This window comes from Ambystoma mexicanum, chromosome 10, assembly GCF_040938575.1.
Source record: "Ambystoma mexicanum isolate Mex_15411 chromosome 10, UKY_AmexF1_1, whole genome shotgun sequence".
In the NCBI taxonomy this organism is placed as follows: domain Eukaryota; kingdom Metazoa; phylum Chordata; class Amphibia; order Caudata; family Ambystomatidae; genus Ambystoma; species Ambystoma mexicanum.
The window spans coordinates 1,591,396,475-1,591,419,101 of record NC_090932.1 but is presented as its reverse complement, the minus strand read 5'-3'; the positions used below and the strand labels follow the sequence as shown (position 1 = coordinate 1,591,419,101).

Sequence of the window (22,627 nt, the reverse complement as noted above, 5' to 3'; positions counted from 1 at the left end):
GTCAACATTTACTTTATTCATACACAAAGCAGTATAAGTATCTCAGCTGATTAGCCTTATGCAGAAATGAGCCATGCAAACTGCAATTGGAAAGACCTTCACTTGTTTTCAAACTATGATTAAACAAACTTAACAGCGGACAGCAACGGCCCGTCAAAACCATGCTCACATTTGCATCAACTGCAACAGGAAGATGAACACCAACACCACCCCCTACCGCCCCCCCACCCTCATCATCGCCCAAACCTTGACGATGCATACCCAAGCACAATAGAACTTAACAAACTCCAATGGGTGCACTGTGAGGTCGCCTACTATCCTTAAGACCTGGCCAGCCCCCTCAGTACAGCCCTCCCGCCGGAGAAAGTTACACCCCCTCTAAGAATGTGGACGGGGAAGCATGTCTGGCGTCAGTCGCCATGCACGGTGACCGGAGCATCAGCAAGTGCCGGGGATCCACCCCGGCCTCCACGGTCCCTGCACGGCAGATGGATGGTAATATTAGCTTCAATATATGATATAGCATCACCAGGCTCTTCAAAAAAGTGGGCCCTGCCACCATGTTGCAAACAGAGTCTGGCCGGGTACAACAGAGCATACTGCACCTGGCGCATCCTCAACATCTTCTTGACAGGGTCAAACGATTTGCGCCGAGAGAGCACAGCCGTCGCAAAGTCAGGATAAATGTGAATGTCAGAGGATTCATAGCGCAGCTTGCCATGCTCGCGGGCCATATGCAGGTTCAAGTCTCTGTCGCGATAGTTCAGAAGTCTTACCACAGTGGTCCGAGGAGGAGCACCCAGCTTAAGAACCGGGCCTAGGACCCGATGCGCCCTTTCAACAAAAAAATGTTGTGAGAATCCCGAGGGATCAAACAGGGTTTTGAGGAGTCCCTCAACGAACTTCTCCATCGGACCCTTACAGGCCGCCTATGTGTCAGGGTCCGGCTTGACTGAATTCTTGTTCAAATTGGATCAGCAAACGATATTCTTACTTTGGTAGATTTTCTGAGCTCTGGAAAGGCCTTACTTAAGGAGCTTAACTAATACACAACCAGCCACTGAATTTCTCTGGATGAAAGGCAGTTTAGAATCTTGCTCATCTCCCAAGAATCAAACCCATTGTCCTCTCCACCAATCAGGCAACCAAACATATCATTGTTTCTTTAACCAATCAGAGTAAGTTTCTTTATCTCCATCTTGACTTGGGCAAGCACAATGTTAATTCTATGAACAAACTCTTCCTGTTACTAAACCAGCCAGTTCTAAAAGCACAACTAACCCAGCCAGCTCTAAAGGCACAATGTTAATCTTGTTACTCTTCCTGTTATGAAACTAGTCAGTCCTGACACTATGGAATGCCGACAATTCTAATATTATTGCGGCGCGACCGCGATTCAAGATCATCGCATTTATTCTGGACTCTGTTGAACTCCTGCTGAAGATGAGCTATGTTCCGACCATGCTTTGCAACTTGATCCTCCGTTGCCCTGACTATGGACTCCACCTCGGTGATGCGAGCTCCTTCCTTTTCCAATTTCGACTTCAGGGAGCCAATATTGGAAACAATATCATCCAGCTTGACGTTTACGGCAAGAAAGCCATTTTGCACTGTCGCTAACACGTGGTCCTCTCGCAATGCCGTACAAGAGGGGGATTGATCAACTGCCGGAGGGTCAACCACAGGAACGGGGGATTTGACAGGAGTGTTGGTATAATTGTGCATTGGGCCCTTCTTCTTAGATGCGGCTCCCTTGGTCATCTCTCGGGACCGTTTTCGCCAGGCCAGAAGTGGAAAGATGAGCGGGGGGGGGCACCCCACAAAGGCACCAACAGCTCAAAAGCAAAAAAAGGGTTGGAAGAGCCAGAAAACTAGTGCATCACAAAGGAATGCCAAGGAGATGTCCTGCAGACAATCCAAATTGGTGGAGGGCGCACAGGAACTGTAGAAATGAGTCTGTAGGTTAGGCACACATGTCCGTCAATTGGCCACAGAGCTGTGCAGTACAGGGACTCGGGCTAACCGGAACAAGCAATGCAGTGCAGTAACAAGTCCAGGCTAGCTCCACCGACTTCCCAGGAGCCATTTCAAATCACAGAGAGCAGCCAAAGTATTGCCTCCACTCACCCCCAGTAACGCATCACAAGCTCCCAACTGGTGTCCGCAAGGTGGAATGTCCAGCGCGCAATCAGATCCACAGCATGTTGCTCCCACGTGAATACCGCTGTGAATACACTGTATGGCAGATCACAAAAGCACGCAAAAGTTCAGGCAACAGAAGCTCGGATTTCACAGCAAAAAGCACTTGGGTCACCACCGTGTGCAACGACATCCACAGAGTGCAGCAGCAAGGCGCAGAGCCACGCGGGGAATGGCGGACTCCACAGCGATCCTCCCAGTCACAGCACAGAGCTCAATCTGCCGCAGGGGCCCGCATGCAGGCTAATCACAGTATGTCCCCAGCACCACCGCGGAAGGCCCCGCCAGGCAACCTCAGCCCGCCGCACCCGCTCTCCTCACCTCAGGCGGGCAGGCAGCCACCAGTGTCGGCGATGGGGCGCGGACCCTCAGCCCACCGGCGCCTCTCAGCCACTGCGCCTGACGAGGTCCTCAGGAGCTGCAACTCTCCCCGATCCAGCCGAGGGATTCAGATCACGCCCACAGACCACAGACACCACCGGCAACACCGAAGGACTCTGCCACTGCAATCCGGAGCCCCACATAGTCACCTAGCAGACCAGCAAATACCGCGCCAGATCTGTGGGGTCACAGCATCAGGGATGACCAGCACTTCCTGCCTTCCACAGCCGTTCTCTGCCACGTAGTAGTTTCAATGGCACCGAGCATGAGGCACAGCCGCCGACGCTACATGGATTGCCGCTCGATGGGATAGTAAACACACCTCCATCCACCAGTAGAGGAGAGACGCTGCAAAATGGGGGGTAATCAGATTAATTACAGAAAATGGATTCTGCTCGGGAGGAGCTCGTCACCTAGGCACCCATCTTGTACGTGGCTCAACAGCGCCCCCCCCTTCTTCCTTTTTCTAACACCACTCGAAAAAACAACTCCTCCCGCAATTCTTGCTTCCACTCTAGAAATCCCATTTCTATACTAGACCACTAAGAAGAAGAAGAAGAAGAGGAAAAAAGGAGCTATGAAGATTACCAATGCACCAGGGATTCCTATGGGCAGTTGCCATTTTGTCCCAGTAATGAGGCCAGGCAAGGTCGGTCCTCCCTTAACAATCATTCCCACCTGAAACCAGTGAACCTCCCAGACAGTATTAAAGGCAGAGCACACAGGCACACTCTGATCGAGCTGGCGATGCTGGATGGAGCACAGAGGCCAGGAGGAAAATTTGAGCTGGCGAGACCCTGGAAGGCCCGGAAGACCAAAGACTGCTAATGGCTGGGCTTCTGAGTACAGGGGAAGCTGGAGGTTTCCTTGCAGTGCCCATACCAGAGCTCCTCCCCTGGGCAAAGCAGGAGAAGCCCAGGCCTTTGAGGGTCAGGTGGTAGGATGCTGACCTCAACAAATATCCCCTTGATCTCCTGCAGCTCCCAAAATGCTGGAATGGGGGAGCTAGCGAAGTGGGAGCAAAATAGGAAAAGTGCATTTTGGGACTTGAAGCCCAAAGACATTAAATCTTGCAAATTAAGAGTAGTCCAAGACCGACTGAAGGAGACCCATGGAGAGGACAAGCAAGGAATGCACACACCCGGTGAGTTGGCGAACAACATGAACGACCGGTGTGTGTTAAGCAAAGATTGAAGTTGCAATAGTATATCGCACAATTTAAGGCTGCACGTGTGTATTTGAGACACAAAGGAAGTGTGAGAAACCTTAGGCATTTCTCGCAGGCTATTTATGGGGATGCCTTGTTCAGGTGACCAGGGGAAGGCCATCGCTCTTGGATCCCACCCCTGGGGGCAGACAGGCGAGGGAGGACCACCTGGACAGGGGTCCTTGCGGTCTATGGGAGACGCACCCTTGGGCGAGACATGGTATTCCTCCTGTTCCGATACACCCCTACCCAACATCCCACCAGTTGTCATGGGATATTATCAGCAGAGTCCCATCATACCACTAGTTGAAACTACAAATATCCTCCTGACTCATACCAGCTCCAGGTTGCCCTATGGGACTTGAACTCGTGACTCAAAAATCCAGCTAGTAAATACGTGAGTTGGCATTCTCCAGTACCAAATCCAAAATGTGTTATTCCTGTTGGAAAATAGGGCATGTGGCATGAAATTGCCCCTTCAGAAAAATGAAGCCTATCATTCACCAAGGGCCCACCATCGGGAAAAGGGAACGCTCTGTTAAAGAATCACCTTCTAGATCCCTGGGGAGCGGGTGTGGGACACCTAATAGTGAGATGCAGTATCCCCTCCACACCCCCTAAAACCTTTAGTTCCTCTTTCCCGATCAAGTACAGGAGTATTGTAACCCCTCCCCTTCCCTGCACAAACACATATACATTCCTTTTACACACTGGATAAAGACAGACTTGAACATGTCCCAGTGCCGGGGTCAGGCAGAGTCAGGCAATAGCGTGGAACAACTCACACCTGAATCCCCTTTACCTTCCTCACCTGGATAAAAGGTGGAGCACGGGAACACGGGGTCAGCAAAGCGAGGAACGTGACAGAGCACACAAAGGAGCAGCCTATTCCAGAACGCAGCTTAATCGAGGAAGCCATACGGAAAGTCGCGGAACGAAACCAAGGAGGGAGATGCCCTTGGCCCGTTTGACAAGTAATCGCTGGGTGTTGAAAACTCGGAAGCAGCATGTGTAAGGTAGAGAAGGGAGTCCAGAGAACCCTGTAATGCGTGTCCCAGATACCAGGGGCCCTCCTGTCTGACTAGTCGAGTTGGGGGAGAAGTGCAGCCGCCGTGGTATCGCCCTTGGCTTCATGATCAAAGCTGCGAGCTGAACCTTGTATAGGGCCGGTGAGAGAAACCGGGCTTCGTATGAATGAAGGTTACGGACGGCAACAAAGTGTCCTAAGAAGTTGAATGGGAAAAGCGTTTGATGAAAGTATCGAATGAAAAGGGAAAGCCGATAATTATTTTCTGAACTTTGAGACGTGAGCACACAATACTAAGTAGCAGAGTGGTCCGGCACTGCATGTGTGCCCAATTGAAAGGTCTCTGCCAGAATGTATCTCGCTAACAAAACTTATGAAATGTGAATTTATGAGGAAGGGAATCGAAGAGGTCCTGCGAGGGTTTCAGCTCCTTTGCACAATCGAAAGTCTTCGATTTGTAGTGAACTGAGGAAGAAAATCAGAGTCTGAGCCTGACAGAGGTGGACTCAAAGTGGAAGTAAAAGACTTACTCCTACGTCCCGTCCCCTTTCCCCCATACTTATGGGACGTTCCTCCGTCCTGTGGGACGGGACCGGAGCACTTTGTAAAAGCATCAAAATTTTGCAAAAATGTGGCTTTCCTCTTTTTACGTGGGGTACCGCACGCGCCCGTATCCCCGCCCACCTTAGCTTCGCCCATCAGTCCTTTTCTCCGCTCGTTCGAGACTGGATGCACTTGCATCTGCGGAAGACTTTTTCTTCCAGTTTCCTCCTCTCTGGCTCTTGCTTAGCGATCGCGTGGTAGACCATATATGCCGTTTCAGCTAGACTTTCCGAATTGTTCTTCCTGTAAGCGATGCTTCGCTAGGGCGGATCCTCCCCGATGCCTCAGTTGAGGTTATTGATACCGAGCGACAGTTCGAGGCCAGACGTGAAGAGGCTTTTACCAGACTCGGGTCCGCGATCCCTCGTTTAGTTGCTAAGGTGACCAACAGTTCTGAGAGGCCTGTTAAGGTCTTGTCGGTGAGGTGTGTACCTCATCGTTCCCGCTTTTGCTGTGACTCCAGATCTGTTGAGGGGGCAAGGAGTGAGGTTTTGAACCGTAATTCCTCCTTTACCGGCAGTGCCAAGGTCCTTCCTATGAAGGCTAGTTTGGCTATTAGCATGTCACAAAAACATCCTAGGCCACACAGTACCGGCTCAGCCGAGGTTCCTTCTGTTAAGGCTAAAATGAAGACTCCTGCCCCACCTGTGGGGACCCCTGCCTCACTTCCACACGTGTCGCAATTCTCCTCATGTGCTGACAAAATGGCGACCGTTCATCCCTTATGACTACGCCATCGGCCCTAGGTGTAGGGGTTGGTTCTGTGGGTGAACATCGGTTTCCTTGTGCACGTCAGTTTCCTCCAGTTTATGACTGGGAGGCTCGGATGCCCCTACCGCGCAATGTCTCACTGCCTGCGGCATCAGCTCCCTTGATTTATGTGGAAACCGCTGGGGAAGGGCCCTCTTGGCAACCCTCTCCCTTGCGTCCCTGGAATTACTCCCCTAATGGCCTTCTCCAGTCATGCCTAAATCGTCGGCCTAGGATGCCTTTTTCGTCAAGTCTCAAAAACATATGCGTTCCGACCCCATGAAGGAGTACTTTCGAGGCTTGTTTAGGGAGATATGCCTGCCTGCGCCGTCGGTTCCAGCTGCGGTTCCTGTTGTTCTGCCGGAGCCGCCTTTGCCTGCTGGGCCTACCCCGAATCTTGCACCCCTGCCTCCGTTGTCCCCAGTGGACAAGGCCATTGTGGTGCTCGATGCGACGACGCACAGGGTGATCAGGACAGCGAAGACCAGCCCCGCTCTTTCGTAGCCTTTCATGACAGGGTGCTGGACATGATGTGTCTGTTGGATGTTCCAGTACCTGAGGCACCCACTTCGCAGGAGGGCGTGCTTTTGGGGGCATTCACCTTGTCTCCTTCGGAGCGTACCGGCTTGTTCTTGCAGAATGGCGTTTTTGCAGAGGTCCGTAGAGCCTGGGAGAAACCACACTCTGGACAGTTTGTCAACAAGAAAATTGATGCGCACTACAGGCTCCATTCTTCGGAAGAGGTGGCCTTAGTGTCATGTCCGCCCCCCTCTTCCACGGTAGTGGCTGCGGCCACTTTGCAATCCAGGCCTGCGGCATCCTCTTCTACAACGGCTACACAGGTTCTGGGCAAAGAGGATAAGCTTCTTGACTCCCTTGGGAGGAAGATTATTCACTAATTCAGCCCTGCAACTGCATAAAGCCAATGCAGAACTGGTGTTAGCGGGGGCGAATATGAAAATGTGGAAAGGTCTGTCGGAGTTTGAGGAGTTTATTCCTGCTGAAAAGCTTGAGGATTTCAGGGTAGAATTGTCGGATGCCAGGGTCCTGGCACAGGATCTGCTGGAGGCTGCAGCGCATCATGTCGACACGGCATGGATACTTCAGGTCAGGCTTGGCTGCAGGCCACCAAGTTCTCTAAGGAGGTGCAGGATAAGGGTTTGGACCTGCCCTTTGAGTGCAAGGAGCTCTTTCATTCTACAACAGACGTGGAGCTGACCAAGGACAGCACTCGGACCGTCAAGTCCTTGTCTGTCTTGGTAAAACCACCTCTGGTTTCAGGGGTTTTCTAGATCGAAAATCCCGCAGGGTTGACACCCCTTCGGAAAATTCCCGCCGAAGGCAGCAACGGAGTTGGTTTTTTTCCCACTCCTCAGCCTCCTCCTCAGGTTCAGGTGGTGCCGCCACCGAGAAACCAGCTAAATGAGGGTTTTCTACACTTGCATAAGGCCCCGGTGGGAGGACGCATTGCGTCTCATTTGAGGCGTGGCAGACCATCACCGAGGACCGCTCGGGAGGGCTTCCGCTTACCCCTTCCCCCTACTCCACCCATCAATCCTCCCTTCCAGCAGTCTGGGTCGCCCACCCTCAGAGCCGAGATTTAAAAATTACTGGATCTCAGAGCAGTGGAACCCGTTCCCTTTGGTGAGCAAGGGGATGGCTTCTACTCCCGGCTGTTTACGGTGCCCAAATCCAACCAGGCTGGCCTGCACACCATCCTAGACCTTTCCCAGTTCAATCTTTTTTCTACCCCAGATAAAGTCCTTGTGACAACCTGAGTTATGAGGAGCAGACCAATAAAAACCTGGAACCCGCGTGGTGGGGCACAGACCTAAGCACGGACATAAGGTTGGTAACTATTCCACATAGAGAACAGATGCTGATGTGGAATTTCAATGTGAACAATAAAGTGAATTTCGTTCAGGCTGCCAAACGCAGAGTCACGGCAACGAGGACTCCTGAAAGCACTGTTGCGTCGCTGGGAAGCGCACGTTGTGAGCAGACGCATGAAAACAACGGAATATTGTCTACCCAGCGAAGCGGAGAGCATGCAGGCGTTGTCAGAACAGGACGTCGTAGCACGGCCACATCGCGGGACTGGAAAAGAACACCGTATGAGCTGCCGCTCGAACGGCAGTTGCAAAAAGGGAAAACAAATGCACACAACGGAAAGGAGAATAAAAGTCTACCTGACATATCCAACATTCCGGTTTCTGAAGGCACAAAACCCAGTCTTAACCGCAAGGAACATGTGTGGGTTACATCATGGGGGCCAGCATCTAAAAATGAAGGGGGCGGGGTTTGGGGTTTTACCAAGCCTAAACTGGGTGGAGGGCACTGATTGGTCCAGGGTTCTCCAACCCCTATTTAAGCCAAACAGGGAGAAAGGACTGGCGGTGAATTCTCCTCTTCCTTGCAGAATCGAATTTGAATCGAAGAGACAGCAGCCCAATATCGCTGGGCTTACGAGGATTAACCCCAGGTTTATGCCTTATCCTCCACGGAAACCTAAAAGACTACTTTATTTCTGGAATAAACGAAGGACATCAGGGGTCCTGATTGCTTAAGCATTTTTTTTGTTTGATTTAAAGTCAATAAAGAAAAATGTTTGTTAACCCACACTACCTTGCCTGAGTGATCCATCACAGTCCTCTTTACAGAAGGGCGATTGGCTCAGCGTGATGGACCTTCAGGATGCGTATATGCATATCCTAATCTGGAATACACACTGGAGATGCCTATGGTTTTCTTTTCGGGAGGAGCACTTCCAGTTCCGAGTGCTCCCTTTTGCCCTCAGCTCCGTCCCAAGTGTCTTTACGAAGATGATGTTGGTTATCGCTGCTTATCTTCGGCTTCAGGGTATCCATGTGTATCCGTATTTGGTCGATGGCTGTTACGCAGTCCTTGCCCACTGAAAGCCTCGAACAATCTTCAGTCCCTCCTCCAGCTCCTGTTCCACCTTGGGATGTCGGTTAACTGGCGGAAATCTTCCATGATGGTCTCTCAGGACTTGACTTTCCTGGGTTTTCGTTAGAACACGATCGACTGCAGAGTTTACGTGACCGGGGACAGAATGGCGGATCTGTTGGCCACGTGTCAGATGTTTGCGCAGTCGGAGAGCATGTCGGCCTGGTGGTTCCAGAGGCTTCTGGGTCTCATGGCCTCATGCGTACTGGCTCTTCCTCTTGCTCAGCTCAAGATGAGGCGGACGCAGATGGCTCTTCGGAATTCTTGGCGTCAGCCTGTGGATCCCCACTCCAAACTGATATCGATTCCAGCTTTCATGAGAGTGGACCTGGTGTGGTGGTCGTCTCTCTGCAACCTGTCAGTGGGTGCGGGTTTTCAAGACCCTGCTACGATGGTGACAATCACGACGGACTCCTCCCTTCTCGGGTGGGGTGCGACGTTGGATCTTCTTCAGGTCTCTGACCTCTGGTGGCCCCAAGACAAGTTTGTATTTTGTATTTGTATTTATTGATTTATAAAGCGCTGTACAGTGGAAGAACTTAGTACATAAAACATAAACAATATAACGGTGGAAGCGAAATTACAATATGGATCAATCACCAAAACAGTGAAAAGAGCAATTAACTGAAGGGGAAAGGGGTGATAGGGGAGTGGGACTGGGTAGGGGGGGAGGTGATGAGTTGGAGGAGGGAAAGGGAAGGGAGAGAGAGGGGAGGTAGGAGAGGGGAGAGAGATAGTCAAGGGGAAAGAATAAGGAGGGAGGGGATGGAGAGGGGGGGGGTGTTTCAAGGAGGAGAATGGAGGAGGAGGAGATATTTAAGGGAAGTCCGAAAAGAGGAGAAGGTAGGGGTGGAGCGGATTGCGAGAGGAAGGGAGTTCCAGTGCAGAGGCGCTAGGAGTTGAAAGGAGCGGAAACGGGAGGAGGCATAGGGGGAAGGAGGTACAGTGAGAAGACAATGATCAGTGGATTGAAGGGAACGGGAGGGGGTGAAGAAAGAGAGAAGGGGGGGAGATATGAGGGGGAACGAGACCATGGAGGGATTTGAAGACAAGGCATAGAAAGTGAAGAGTGAAATGGTAGCCAGCCAAGGTAAGATAGCGAAGTAGAGATGGAGTCACGGGAGGTAAGGAGATATAGGGTACGAACAGCAGAGTGGTAGATGGATTTAAGGGGGGGCAAAATGAGATGTAGGTAGTCCAAAGAGTAGGGAAGAGCAATAGAAGAGGCGGGAGAAGATGAGTGAGGAGATTGAGTTTGGAAGCGTGGAACGTGAGGGAGGGACGGATTTGCGAATATTGAAGAGGTGGTAGCGACAGGTGCGAGAAGTGAGGGAAATATGTTGGGAGAGAGAGGAGAAGGAGAAGTTCCTTCACATACATCATCTGGAGTGCCTGGCGATTTTCCTGGCTCTCAAGGCGTTCAGGGCGTTCAGGCCGGTCATTGCCAACAAAGTGGTTTGTGTCCGCACGGACAATGTGGTCTGTTAGGCAGAATCCTATGCATAGCCCTTAGGGTCCATTGCACAGATGCACAGAGTTAAGACTACAAGTGGTAATACAAGTTCACGTTTGGTACAAGCCTGTACTACACAGAAAGAGTGGTGGCAGTGACTGAGCAGCCAGACTTATCTCAAGAGCAAATGAGCAGTAGTAGAGATTACACAAAGGACTACAATTACTGTGAGTCAAGCAAACACTGACTCAAGGTTTCTGGTTAAAAAATATAAGTACATTTATTTTTAAACCATCTGTTCACAAAACACTCCACTTCTAATAAAATAAAACCACACTTCAAATACACTACACACAACCAATTCCCCTTTGTGCAGAACAATTCAAGGTAAGTACCTTAGGATTTGACAGACCGGTGTTATGAAACAAAGACGTTACCGGGAGTTCATATGCGATCACTTTTTGACAGTATTGACAGTTCGGTTTTACTAAAGATACGCGTACCCGCGGGAACAAATGTAACCGTAGTCAAACACGCTTAGCACATGAATTAACACAAGAGTGTTGGGGATAAAAAATCCTAGGCAATACTTTTGTCAAGGCAGAGAGATTCAGAGGGCACATTCTAACACGAAGATAAGTCAATAGGCCTGCGCCAGTGTCAAGTGGAACAGGGTCCCTGTTGCCGAGGATCACACAGTTAGAACAGTTCACGATTCAAGGTTACCAGGAGTACTTTGATATTGTCAGAAGAGGAGGCAAAAGTTATAAGAGGGAAGGAAGAAAAGGACAAGCCTTTGGTGAGGAAGAACGGTTCACCCCAATCCCTCAAAGTCGGACACAGTACCTTATTCGCTGAAGAACGCTTGTGCCACGGCAGTTGTTCCTGGTAGTTTCCTGCAGACTCACGGTTCCTGGAGCTTCTGTCGTGGAGACAAGAAGGACGACGTCTGGAGTGATCTGCACTACCCAGGGATGAAGTCAGCAGCAGCAAAGGTAAATAAAAGGTGCGCTCCTTTTAAAACAGGAGAGGCTGTTCAGATGGCTATCTGGACCACTACAGCAGTGTGCAGCTATTTCGACCACGGAGAGGATCCTCTGGCCTCGGGGGTGCAGCAACCGTCTTCTTCTCTACTTCTCTTCGGTTCATTGCAGTTCCAGTGGCGATTCTGACTTCCAGCCCAAGAGTCCTGCCTTTTATGCGAAAATCCCCCATTCACACAGCCTGGCTGTCAATCACTCAGCAGGGGGGTTGTCCGGCCCGGACAACCACTTCAGCCAATCAGTACAAAGTGCGACTTGGGTCTCCAAGAAGACCCTGTGCAGGGGGCGACTACACCCAACCCACCTAGAGACCCAGGTGCCAAAAGGAGGGCTTCTTCGTAGAAGCCTGCCCAAAGACGGTGAACAAAGAAGGCAAACCTGGTTTGCCGCGCAAAGTAAAACACAAGAAGGACTTTAACAAAAAGAAATGGTGACTAAACCCGACCAGAGCCGAAATAAAAAGTATTTGGGCAAGCGGGTTTATGTTCGAGGCTAATACAGTAGCCTCGAACAGTACCATGTTTATATAGTATAATCGCGGTAGAAAAGTTAGGGTAGCAACCACTGCCACCAGCCAAGTCTAAATGTTAAAAGAGCAAAACAAAGCTCAGAGAGGCACAGACAAAAAAGGGGTAGGCATGAACCCTTTCCAATATTCCATGTAAGTTGGGGTGTACTGGGTCTGTAGTTTTAAAGTGACTATATAAAGTTAATGGCAACTTTACATGTTTCTGGGGGACAATAGTCAGCCCCAGAAAAATGGAGTCAGTGGGAAGTTTAAAAGACAACCCTGTGTCACTGCACTGAAGGTGCTGTGTAACACACACAAAAAGTGGGGCTCATGGAGTGGTGTGCCCCAGATCACACAAACAGTAGAAATACACATGGCAAAACACATGTAAGAGTGGGAAAAAGGCTCACACTCTTACCAGGTGGAAAAAATAAACCGCAGAAATTCAGCAAAGCTTCTGAGGGACTCGCTAGGTGAGGGAAATTAGCGATAAATGAGAATTCTCCCTAGCGCACGGTGTCAATGTTTTACATGAACAAGCAGGGAGGCCCCAAGTCTCCTCCTCTTGTGGATCCGGCCATTCAGATTTGGGAATGGGCGGTTCAGCATGGCGTCTGGCTGGTAGTAGTACACATCCTGGGCCAGCTGAACGTCACGGCAGATGCCCTCAATCGACGGACAATGGTCAGCTACAAGTGGGAATTGAAAGCGGAGGTCTTCTCACAGATATTCCTGTGTTGGGGCAACATCAGCAAACAAGAAACTTCCTCTGTATGTCTCCAGAAATGGGCTGGTAGCCTCCTCTCTGGGATGCTCTCGAGATTCCTTGGCACAACATGAGGACCTATGCTTTCCGCCTCTGCCTCTGATTCATCGGACGATTTGCAAACTGAGGAACACAGTGAACTGTTCTCTTCTGCTCATAGCTCCGTGGTGGCCGGCCAGGTTCTGGTTTTCAGAGCTTCAACATCTGTCGGTGTGTGCACCGATCAGGCTCCCTTTGGTTCCTGATCTACTTCGCCAGAGGGATCGGCAGCTGTGGCACCCCTCCCCACAATCGTTCAGCTTGGCGGCATGGTGCCTGAGTTCAGATCTTTAGAGCATCTCAATCTGTCTGCTGAGAACAGCCAGGAAGCCCTAGTCAAGGTCTCAGTACAGAAGCAAATGGCTTTGGTTCTTTCACTGGTGCGTAGCCAAACAGCTGGACCCCAGGGTGGCTACGATTGACACTGTACTGTCTTTCGTTTCGTAGGGATTGTGTCCTCCGACGTATTCCACATCTATGACAGTAATCCCCACAGCTGTGCTGCTTCGGAACATTTTCGGCGTCTGCGTCCTGCGTCAATGACGTTGATGGGCCCTTCGGAGACCTCCGACGGCTGACGTCACCAGATGTTATATGTAGGAAGCACGACGCCTGTAGCGTCGGTTCTGTTTTTTTCGCAAACGTGTTCGCTTTGGAATCTCGGCACGCCTCTGTTCTTCTACCTGTTGAATCGGTTCTTCGTTCTTGGTTTCTTGTTCGAATGATGTCTTCTTCTTCTTCTACCCCGAGGTCGAGCTTCAAGAAGTGCAGCGGCTGCGGATCCAAGATGTTGCTTACGGACCCACACAACGTCTGCCTGTGGTGCCTCGGCGAGGACCACGCTACCAATGACTGCGACGAATGCCAGTCTTTAACATCGAAGGCCTTGCGGGAGCGAAAGAAGAAGCTTTCTGTAGGTAGCGTTTCCAAACCCCGTAAATCGAAATCCGCTCGGCTTTTGACCGACGATTTGAGGGGCGACTCTCTGCGTCAGCGTAAGTCTAGGGGGTCTCGGTCCCAGAGTGGTTCCCGCCATTCCTCTGCCTCTTCTAGGAACTCATGGAAGCGCCGTCACTGGTCGCCTTCCTCGTCTGAGGACTCCGCCAGACGGCGGGTAGCTTGTCCCAACAAGCATTCCTCTTCGACGGAATGGGACGCTTTCGTAAGGCGATGATGGGGATTTTTGAATCGCAGGGCTCCGTTCTGTCCGCTCCTTCGAGAGAAGCCGGCAAGGAACACGCTAAGGCAACCTCTCGCACGCCTTTGGGCTTGGGCGGTCGGCAAGATCATCAGGAGCCATCGAGGTCCCGATTGGACAAGGTAGATTGCGCTAGCCGTGCCTGATCCAGGTCCCGGTCCTCAACGCCCTCGAGACTGTTGGAGCCTGTGAGGCCTTCTAAGAAGGCATCGATGCCATCGGCGCCATGTCCGTCGAGGGACTCTCTCGAGGCTCCGCCTCCGAGGAAGTCATCGACGCCATCGGGCTCCAGCCTCAAAGCCGTTGTCGAAGCCGTCGGCGCCTCCGATTCTGTCAACGCCTTTTGAGGTGGCTTTATCGGAGGCGGCCTGGAGACCGGTGGAAACCCTGAGGAAGGCCCTGAGTAAGTCAGTGAGGCCTGTGTTTGAGCCTTTTTCTGTACCCTCATCCAGGGATTTATTCCAGCCTTTGGATTACATCTCTGAGGTGGATTAAGGGTCAGATGTTGAGGGGTTGTTCCTCCTGAGTTTCCTGATGACCTGTTGTCTGGTCACAGCCAATTGGAAGACCTTTGTCAATCTTTACCTGACGCAAGTGGTCTTGATACCTCCCCGGAGATTGAGTTTGGCAGGCCTGAGCCTGGTACACATGCTGACTCATACAGGCGCCTCATGTCGAGGGTGACGGAGTATCTGGGGTGGTCTGTTCCACCTGTGGTGTTTCTGCAGGATGACCTGACAGATATCCTTGACCAGGACCTTGCGCCTCGCCAACACTCTACAATATCTTCACCAAGCCACTCTTTGACGATCTTGACAATCTGGGTATCGCCTACACCAAGTACGCAGATGATACTCAGATTCTCCTACCACTTACCGGGGATTATGGGGAAGATCTGGCTTTGGTGAACAGAGTCTATAGCATCGTTCAGGCATGGATGGCCAACCATGGCCTATGCCTGAACGATGACAAAATGGAGCTCATCATCATGGGCACCGCTGCTCGCATTTCTAAACTGAACCCAAACTACTCAGCATTCATCATCGATGAGAACACTATCAATGTCGCCAGAGAAGTAAAAACGCTAGGTTTCTACCTCGACTCGACCCTATCCCTCACCAAACGGGTAAACTCACTGGCCTCATCCACGGCCTATACATGTAAATTAATACGAGCCGGGAAACAATTCCTATCAGATAACAGTTGCCTAATCCTATCCAGAGCCCTTATCCTATCAAAATTAGATTATTGTAATTCCCTCTACATAGGGGCAACTAAACAAACCATCAACAGATTACAAGTGCTCCAAAACAATGCACTTAGAGCGGCCCTAAGTATTCCTAAAAGAGTACACATTTCTGAAATGAGACGGAAACACAAATGGCTCTCCACCCAGGAAAAAATCAACCTCAAATCTGCCTCCCTCATCCACAAATGCCTAAACAACAAAGCCCCTCGTTACCTAAGAGAACGTTTTACCAGAAAAAATGTGACTAGACCTACTAGAACAGCCAGTCCCAACTGCCTGCTAGTGCCCAGATTTAAACTGACCACTATTGGAGGGTCCAGCTTCCCAGTCAGAGCAGCTCAATTGTGGAACTCCCTACCTCTTGCTTAGATCTTACCTTAGATCTGACCAAACGTTCAACAAATTCAGAAAGAACGCAATAAAATGGCTTACTGAGAATGCTATGTAACCTGCATTCTGTACTGCACCTGTTCATACACTTGCTATTATGTAAACGTCAGCTATATGATAACTTGCTGTCTGCATACTGTCTTGTATATATACTTTACTGCCTTACCTGCACCTTGTGGAACCAAGAAAATTGTTTTTACATTGCTCTGGATACTTGTACTATACTGTATGTACTTTACTGCGGTTACAGGTCATTTGGTCGAAAATAAATGGTCGACAGGACAAATGGTCGACGCAATTTGGTCGAAAGACAAATGGTCGCATTTTTTTTTTAGTATTTTCACATTATTTTTTGGGGGCGGGCCTCCCAACCCCCTTTTTTTTGCTAAAAACCCCTTTTTTTCCTAAACGAAAACCTGAAAAATATATATATAAATAAAAAATTAGACCATTTGTCTGTCGACCAAATGACTGGACAGCCTTTACTGCCTTACCTTCACCCTGTGGAGATAAGAAAATCGTTTTTACCATGCTCTGTATATTTGTAACTTCTGTAACCAAGCTGTAAGCCCTCTTGTCACATGCGCCCTGCTACCTCAGGGTCCGGTGCGCACAATAAATAAATAAACAAACAAACAAGGTCCACGCACTGACCCGGTGTTGCCATTTCAAATGGCCTTACAAAGAAGGGTGGCGGCGGCTTGGACTGCTCCAGAGAGTCTTCCGGCAGTAGATAAATTGTTATCGAAAAAATACCGTCCAGCCAGTGGCGACCCCTGCTACTTGTCCATGCACCCCACTCCGGAGGGTTTGGTGGTACAGGCGGCTACGGCCCCAGTGACGCAGGCGTCATACCCTACAATCCCTCCCGATAGGGACGACAAACGCTTTGACGGTTGGGCGAAGAAGGTATTTTCTTCTGGGGGTATGGCTTTAAAAGCAGCCAACTCCGTTTGTGGCCTTGCGAGATTCACTCACACTCTGTGGAATTGTGTATCTTGGTGGCTGAACATATTCCCGAAGGGGAGTAACGGGATGGTTTTCTTGCCCTCGTTCAGGATGGCAAGGATGCCATATGTGAATCCGTTCAGTCGGGTCTGGACGTGGCAGACTGTGTCAGCCGGTCTATGGCGACGAGCACCGTGATGCGCAGTTTTGCGTGGTTGCGGAAGTCGGGGTTTGCTCCTGATGTACAGTCCCTGCTTCTCAACATGCCCTTTGATGGTGACCATCTTTTTGGCAGCAAGGCTGACTAGAGCCTTGAGAGGTTGCAGACCTCCAAAGATGCAGCAAAGTCATTGAGCGCTGCAGTACGTCAACCTCTGCCTTTTCGTCCGAGGGGACAGCAATGGAGGGGAGGTTCCTTTCGATACTGCTCTTCCTTTGGTAGATCGAGGGGAGCTGCCAGTCAATGGGGCCAACGTAGGAGTACCAGAGGTGGTAAAGAAGGTGCTGGAGGTGCCAAAGCCGCTCGGGCAGTTGCCTCTTTGCCCTCAGGCACTGCCGCAGCCGCTTCAGCTCAGTCATGAGGCCATGTCCCATGGTTCGCCGTTTGGGGAAAGGCTGGAGCAGCATCTTGTAGAATGGCGTGCCATTACTTCAGATGTGTGGGTTCTGGAGATCGTAGCCCACGGCTACTGTCTTCCTTTCCGGCAGAGGCCTCATGACAATCCACTGGGAAAGCTCTCTTTGAAGAGTCAGGATCCGCTCCTTGCGCAGGAAATCAAATCCCTGCTGGAGAAAGGCGCCATAGAACTGGTGCCTGTTGCGGAGAGGAACAAGGGATGGTATTTCCCATATTGTTTCATCCCGAAAAAAGACTGGGGATTGAGACCCATCATGGACCTGCGTGGTTTGAACAAGCTCCTCAGGAAGGACAAGTTCAACATGGTTAGTCTCTCTCTCTCAAGTCCTCCAGGCCCTTCAGCTTCAGGACTGGTTGGTGTCCTTCGACCTCAAGAATGCTTACTTTCATGTGCCGATTCATCCCAAGCACAAGAAATACCTGAGGTTCGCGGTTGGTGACTCGCATTTTCAGTTTTGGGTCCTGCCATTCGGATTGACCTCCACCCCGATGGTCTTCACCAGGCTCATGGTGGTGGTGGCAGCGTATCTCGGGGAAAGGGGGGATTCACGTCTACCCCTACCTGGACAATTGGTTGATCAGGGCGCGCTCTCCCGAGCAAGTCCTGAATCATTGGTCAGTCACCTGACACTCCCTTCACGGGCTGGGCTTCTCCCTCAACTTAAAGAAGTCCCACTTGACGCCTACCCAATGGCTCCGGTACATCGGAGCAGTGCTTGACACATCCCCGGGGCTGTGTTTGCCTCCCCAGGTGAGGGCTCATCACATTCTGCAGATGGTGCACAAGTTTCAACATGCCCAGAGTCTCCCGGCGTTCAAGTTCTTGAGGTTGCTCGGCCTCATGGCATCCTGCATTCTACTGGTGCCAGAGGCCAGGTTGCGGATGAGATCACTGCAATGGGCTCTTAAGATGCAGTGGTCACAGTCCTCCGGCAGGATGTCGGATCCCGTTCAGGTGCCGCCCTCGGTCGCCCAGAATCTTCTGTGGTGGGCCGTCGAAGGCAATCTGATGAAGGGGGGCTCCATTTTGGCTACCCTGGCCGGAGGTAATGATCGTGACGGACGCATCCCTCATGGGATGGGGAGCACATGTCAACGAATTGACAGTCAGCAGTCGTTGGTCTCGGTCGGAGTCCAGACTCCATATCAATCTGTTGGAGCTGTGGGCTGTCAGGCTAGCCCTGAGGGCTTTTCTGCCGTCTGTGCAGGGGAAGAATGTCCTGATTCTGACGGACAATACAGTGGCCATGCACTACCTCAACAAAAAGGGAGGGCAGGGTCTCTCCTACTGTGCAGAGAGGCGATGCAGCTCTGGTTCTGGGCCATCCAGCAGGAAATGTTCGATCTCGGCAGTTCATCTGGCTGGAGACGAAAACGAGGTGGCGGACGCTCTGAGCAGGCAGAGCATGGTCTCTCATGAGTGGGAGCTGACTCGGAAAGTTCTCTTGGAGATCTTCGCCCTTTGGGGGACCCCACAAGTGGATCTCTTCACCACCAGTGTCAACCGGAAGTGCGAAAGATTCTGCTTGCGGGAATTTTCTCCAAGAGGAGCCTTAGGGGACGCGTTCGTAGTGGAGTAGTCCTTCCCACTGCTGTACACGTTTCCTCCAGTCCCCGTCATTCCGCAAGTGTTGCGGAGGTTACAGTGGTTCGGTTCCCGAATGATCCTCATTGCTCCGGCATGGGCTAGGAGAGCGTGGTACCCGGACCTTCTCGACTTGTCCATCTGTCCTCCACATCGTCTTCCCTACCGAGACGATCTGCTCTCACGGAAGGGGGGTCGGGTTCTCCATCCAGAGCTCAAGTCTCTCAGCCTTCATGCTTGGTATCTGAAAGGTTGAGGTATAAGGATTGAGACCTCCCTGAAGACGTGATGGAGGTGTTGCTTTCGGCCAGACGGCCCGCAACCAAGTCCCTGTACCGTTGTCGGTGGAGAAAGTTCTGCTACTGGTGCAGGGTACAGAATGTGGATCCTTTTTCATGTGCCATTCCTGTGGTTCTGTCTCTTTTGCTTTCGTTAGCCCAAAAGGCCCTGCAAGTTGGTACCATTAAGGGGTACCTGGCGGCGCTGTCCATATTTAAGCGCTCGTCTGAGGAGTGTTCTTATTTTAAGATCCTTTGATTTCTCAGTTTCTGTAAGGGCTAACTCATGTGTTTCCATCGTCGCCTTTCTAGGTGCCGGGATGGGATTTGAATTTGGTTTTAAAGTTCCTCATGGGAGCTCCGTTTGAGCCCTTACATTCTTGTCCATTGAGACTGTTAACTTTTAAAACTGTATTTTTAGTTGCGGTTACTTCCTCACGCAGAGTGAGTGAGTTGCAGGCACTTTCCTCCAAACCACCCTTCACTGTGTTCCCTAAGGACAGGGTTGTCCTTAGGGTTTGTCCTTCTTTTCTTCTGAAGGTTGTGTCGGAATTTCATTTGAGCCAGAAGGTAGTTCTTCCAGTGTTCTGTCCTCCTCTGCATTCTGGTAAGGAAGAGGAGAGGCTCCATAGGTTGGATCCTAGGAGGGCTTTAAGTTTCTACATCTCACGCATGTCCCGGGTCAGAGTGGACGATCAGCTCTTTGTTGGATACACTGGAAGGCGTTTAGGTCAAGCTGTTTCTAAGCAGACCTTGTCCCGTTGGATCATCTTGTCAATCTCTGAATGCTACCGTCTGGCGGGTAAGGACCCTCCGGTAGGCTTACGGGCCCATTCTACTAGGGGTGTGGCTGCCTGTACTGCTCTGCAGAGGGGTGTTCGTAATATCTGTGAAGCAGCCACATGGGCCTCTGTCCATACCTTTGTAAGACACTTCTCCCAGGATTCTATCCATGGGCAAGATTTAGCCTTTGGTAAGGTGGTCCTCTATTCTGCAATTTGATTGGGCATTCTAAAATATCTAAATTCTTTTCCCACCTCTATACGTTGGTACTGCTTTGGGAGTCTGTCATAGATGTGGAATACGTCGGAGGACACAATCCCTTCGAAGAACAAGTTACTTTCTTACCTGGTAACGTTCTTTCGATGGGATGTTCCTCCGACGTATTCCACATCGCACCCTCCCAGCCTGCCCCTCTACAGAATTTCTTATGCGATTGCAGCTTCTGTTTCCGCAAGGCTTTCTGTAGTCGTACTGGCAGAAGATTGGTGCCACACGTTCTGGGAAAAAACTACAACTGAGGCTACGAGCGTCCTGCGTCCTACATATAACATCTGGTGACATCGACCGTCGGAGGAGGTCCTCGAAGGGTGTATCGACAGGATGCAGACGCCGAAAATTTTCCGAAACAGCACAGCTGTGGTGATTACTGTCATAGATGTGGAATACGTCGGAGGAACATCCCATCGAAAGAACGTTACCAGGTAAGAAAGTAACTTGTTCTTCTCACCTAGCAGAGTCGGGCATTCATGTTCTGTCATGCAGAACTTATCTTTCGGCTGTGGCCGCCTATCTATCCACGGACCAGTGCTCTTATTCACTGTCAAATCCAGTGGTTAAGAGACACTTTGCGGGTCTAATACGTCTCTACCCTCCGGTTCGCAAGCTGCACCCGACGTGGGATCTGAATGTGGTCCTTACGGCATTGTGCCATAAGCCGTTCCAACCAATGGCCACGGTAGATCTTTGGCACCTTTCGTGGAAGGTGTCTTTCTTGGTCACCGTTACTTCGGCAAGGCGAGTGAGTGAGCTCCAACCTCTGTCGGTGGAGCATCTCTTCTTGGTTTTCCACAAGGATAAGGTGGTCCTAAGGACAAATCCTTCTTTCCTTCCAAAGATGGTTTCTGATTTCCATCTGAATCAGTCAGTCTCCCTGCCTGTCTTCTTTCCAAACCCAGCTTCAGAAGTGGAGAGGGTTTTGCATTGCTTGGATGTTAGAAGAGCTCTTAAATTCTGTCTGGACAGAACATCTGAATTTAGGAGTTCTTCTCAACTATTGGTGACCTTTGGTAATCCACAAGGTAACCAGGCCTCTAAAGCGACTATCTCCAGATGGATCATGCCTGTATTACGGAGTCTTACACTGTTCAGGGTCTCTAACCTCCTAAAGGGATTCATGCACATCTGGTACGGGGCAAGGCAGCTGCTTTTCCTTTTCAAAAATATGTCCCCTGGGAGACCATTGCGAAAGCGGCTACTTGGGCCTCCCCATCAGTTTTTTGTAAATGCTACTGTTTGGACCTGAGCTCCAGATCCGATGCTCAGTTTGGCCAGGCTGTGCTGAAGAACCTTTTTCAGTAGGGGATTTCCATCCACCCGTAGTTCCTGTGAGGAGTGCTTGGGAATCTCCCATAAGTATGGAGGAAAGGGGACGGGACGTAGCAGTATAATAAGGTTACTCACCGTAGTGACCACCTTACTCCTAGTCCATAGTCCCCTTTCCTCCATTCGCCCGCCTGCCATCCCCTCTAATAAGGTTCCTCTATTATTGCTTAAAGGTCTCTGACCTGGCGATAGAAAAGGACTGATGGGCGATGCGCTGGGCGGAGCTAAGGTAGGCGGGGTTACAGCCGCGTGCAGTACCCCACATAAAAAGAGAGGAAGGACAACATTTCTGCAAACTTTTTATGCTTTTACAAAGTGCTCTGGTCCTGTCCCACAGGAAGGAGGAATGGCCCATAAGTATGGAGGAAAGGGGAGTATGGACTAGGAGTAAGGTGGTCACTATGGTGCGTAACCTTATTATTTCTTGATTGAAAAGTAAACTCCTGAGGAAAGGAACTTTGAACACTTTTTGTTGAATTTTTGTCTTGCAAGGGAGAAGCCTTTGTTGATTGAGGAAGAGATTTTTGGTTGCAGAGAGCTGACATATGAATTGGAATCATGCCCTTGTGATTAGCTCAACTGAAGTGTGTTCCAAGCCCAAGTGTGCCTCCTTGTCCTGTGGTGAAAACGTGGGGAAGTGGAACCAACTATCCAGTCATCCTGACATTGTATCATGACCTACTTTTTATTATCTACTTAATTTCCCACACTGTTTGTTGTTTAGAAGTCTGGATTGGCAATAGTTTTGTTTTAGTGTAGGCCCTTTTATTTTGACGAAGACACTACTAGGGCTGCGTTATCATTATTTGATGGCCGTAGCTTGCTCCCATCTTTAGATTTAGGATTAGATGGGCGTTTTTTAAACCCTTTTTGATGTTGAACTGTGATCACTTGTGTCTGTCGTCTTACTGTTGATACCATGCCTTCCTTACAGAAGGCAGACCTGCAGTGAACTTTGAATAACCAATAGCTGTAAAACCAGTGATACTGAATAGTGGCGTGGTCCGGTGA

At 50.4% G+C, this 22,627-nt stretch overlaps 1 protein-coding gene across 1 annotated transcript in view; it reads left to right on the top strand.

Moving 5' to 3' along the window:
- ESS2 (ess-2 splicing factor homolog) overlaps positions 1-22,627 on the top strand; it is a 374,781-nt gene that overhangs the window by 115,922 nt on the left and 236,232 nt on the right. The window lies entirely within an intron of this gene.